At 41.4% G+C, this 3,478-nt stretch overlaps 1 long non-coding RNA gene across 1 annotated transcript; it reads left to right on the top strand.

Annotated features, from left to right (window-relative positions):
• LOC136444878 (uncharacterized) lies at positions 1 to 3,158 on the top strand. The gene is made up of 4 exons (XR_010757345.1): positions 1 to 1,314; positions 1,518 to 1,541; positions 2,043 to 2,093; positions 2,578 to 3,158. It is a non-coding gene; the product is annotated as an uncharacterized lncRNA (long non-coding RNA).
• Positions 3,159 to 3,478: the final 320 nt, after the last annotated feature.

Below are 3,478 nucleotides of genomic sequence, written 5' to 3'. Positions count from 1 at the left end.
GTCAACACCACCAAACTGGTCCTCCGTTTTAACTACCACAAGTATAACTGAAATGCCACTCGACATTTCATACGCTACATCTGTGTCTAGAAAACCCCCAATTTCAGTTACTACGCCGGCTTCTCAGATGACTGAGCCTGACTCTTCTTCAACCAGCAGCTCGAAAACCAACACTATGAGCACCTTGACAAGCATTGCAACCACCTCCAGAATTGGCACAACAACACGTAAACTTCAACCAGGAAACTCCAACACAGCAAAAAGGACAACAAGTGGCCCCTATATCATATCTTCATCTACCATTGAATTGCTACCATCCTCAGAATTTCCTATACCAACAACTTCTAAACCCAGCGAAACAAAGGCTGTTACCATGGCAATGTCGACGTCACAGAAAACTCCCGATAAAATCTCAAGTTCAACAACAAAAATCGAAACACCACAAACTACAACTACGGCTGCTGTACGACTCAACTCTGACTCTACGGTCAGAAAAACTTCAGTTTTTGCTTCCACCTCTTCTTTTCCAACAAAACCGCTCGCTGCGATAACACAATCTGATTTTGCACCAACTCGTGGTACAACAGTGAACGTTGCCCCATTCAGTATGGCTACCACGTCTAAAATGTTTACAGAAACATATTGGAAGACACGTAGAGTTCACCCCCAAAGTTCGACCTTCTCTACTACTAAGACAACAGTATACCGTGCTTCAAACACGCTCCCGGATATAATGTCACCTGAAGCTACAACTACTCAAAATAAAACTTTGTTTCCTTTTAGTTTTCCTTCCAAGAAAACACAACCAAGACCATCAACTGTGCTTTCAGCCACGACAGTGAATACTGCAGCAACAGAAGTACAAGTATCAACTTCTGCCACACCCAAACATGCCACCAAGGCGACGAAACCACTTGTAAGCACCACAGACACTACGGATCAAATAAGGGTCAGTACAGGGCAGTTATCCTCGACAGCGTTGCCTGAAACTTCGAAAACAACTGGACAAAACACAGCAAATGGTGACAACGTTCCACATCCAACGACTTCGGTCAGTACAGGGCAGTTTTTCTCTTCAGCGTTGCCTCAAACTTTGAAAACAACTGGACATAACACAGAAGATAATGACAACTTAAAACATTCAACAACACTGGATCTAGCAAGCAAAGGAAATGCCAACAAACAGGGAGAAGAAGAAGACTCAGTTGCACGAACCCAAACCTATGCAGCGATAGGGGGCGCTGTTGCCGTGTTGGTGCTCCTCGGACTTCTAATATTAGCGTTGTTGTTCTATCGGAGGAAGCGAGGAAAAGAGTGAGTAGTGAACGATGCAATACATAGAGACACATGTTTTTGCAGTTCAAGATACATGTAGATATGTATCTAATTTCAGCTATATGATATTGTATTTCTTATCATTTTAGGATCTAGCATTTGGTCTATCTTTTCGTATTTCTCGATCAGATTGAGACGTGTCTTTTTCTGCTCAATCTTAATCAGGACTTTTTATATTTCAGGACAGTGACAGTGGAGGAAGCAAGGTATTTCGTGTGCCTTTACATTTGTTTAAGTTTGATTATAGTACCAAGCATTATGATAAACTGGTTTATTTGATAATTTGACAGCACACTTGGGCTAAATTGCAACGTACTTTCCAGTACATACTAAAACTACCCATGTTAGAAAAGTAATACGAAAACTGCTAAATGCTTATCGCAATATTACAGTCACACACATAAGTTGGTGTTCATAAGTTTTCAGTGAATGAAACGGTGTAGAAATGTATGTACCTTATTCTATACAGCTAAAGAAATGACAAAAAATCGTCAAGATATCGGATGTCGGCAAAATTTAAAAGAATATCTTCTGGACCGTGTTGCATGGCCTCAAATGTTTGGTTAAGACAGTCGTCGTCGGATGTCTCACATAATGCACTATAAATAGCTATTCAATACAATACGTGTTTGTTTTCGCACGCGAATACCCACATTCCGTGCATGGTTATCCTTCATCTCGGTAATTTGCTGTCAACATTCTTTCAGAGAACATTCCAGGTCCTCGACTGACATCTACAGTAATCCGGTATTTGATCAGTAAGTAAGATAAGTAAGTAATTAAGTAAGGAACAGATAATGACTATGCGCTGATGAAGGTTTGACATCAAGGTAATTAGATATGCCAAAAACAGTCACTCAAGCAACTGGATAAGATTTTGAAGCAGTCAGTCAATCTTTCGTCGGTGACTAAAGGTAAGAACTCAGGAGAACAAGGTTGAATACAATACCTAAATTGTCTTCATCTCATTAACATATATAGATTCAGAGTTTTGGTATAAAACTTCAAGTTGGTTCTCCAGTTCTTCCCTTTAGTCACTGACGAACGACAGCGGATGCTGTTTGAAACGTCTGACTGTTTTAAGATTTTATCAAGTCGCTTGAGATACTGTTTTTAGTAGATGATGACTACTTTTATTTCATTCTTGTCGTCGTACTTTTTGTCGAATTCAGAATCCATTCGCCAGAAGGTATAGAATCACTTCAAACTGTTTCTTATGTTCTATTCTGTGTCTTGTTTTAGAAGGGCTGAAGATGGAAGTGGCACTGCAGTCTCGTTTGACGATCCTCGGTCTTTGTGGCCAGGGAAAACAGAAAACGCCGATGACGTCAAACCTGATGATGACGTCCTACGGAACTGTGCGTACCACACCGTCCGTGGATGGACTGAAACCAGCACCAAATTGGAGGGCAACGATTACGAAGTTGGTAGAAAGGGACGAAGTGATGAACAGGAGTATGCTCATGTAGTGTGAATGAGCATACGGCGTTTGAGGAAATCAAATATTTTTTTAATGAAATATATAACAAATATATAAGAGCATGCAAGGAGTCATTCTACGTTCATACGATATAGGGGTCATTCACACGCATATATAAAGTCCATGTGAGTTCATTCTTTCATACATCCAGGGTACTCTCAAGACATAGAATGAATGTGATTGCTGATCCACATTTAGGCGGTCCTTGATGACAAAATGTATATATTCGCGCTATGGAATCTTTACCGTGGTCATAAAAACAGCGGGAAGCAGCCACATTTTTAATAAATCGTGAATTTGCACGGAATACGCTTGGCATTCGTCGGAGGTACGCCAGGATAAAGCCCCCCTCTCACTGGACCGCGGCACGCTGGCGGCGTCGCTGTGGCCGATCGAATTAACAAAGTATTCAACGAATTTTCATCGACAAAAAAACTCTTTTTAAGATTTGTGTGTTTAGTTGTCTTTTTGGCCATACGTTTTGAATAGTATTCCCATTATAAAGTCAAGGTAACACAACTCCAGTTCAGGACGCAGCGACGCCGCCAGCGTGCCGCGGGTCAAGTGAGAGGGGGGTTTAAGTTGGGTGCGTCCGGGATACCCTCAACATGCGCACCACATACGCAGCTAGAAAAATAGTGTTGCGCACCTCATTCGCAATGG

The sequence above is a fragment of the Branchiostoma lanceolatum genome, chromosome 11, assembly GCF_035083965.1.
Source record: "Branchiostoma lanceolatum isolate klBraLanc5 chromosome 11, klBraLanc5.hap2, whole genome shotgun sequence".
In the NCBI taxonomy this organism is placed as follows: Eukaryota; Metazoa; Chordata; class Leptocardii; order Amphioxiformes; family Branchiostomatidae; genus Branchiostoma; species Branchiostoma lanceolatum.
Note: the sequence above shows the minus strand (reverse complement) of the source record. Positions and strands in the feature narration are given on the sequence as shown.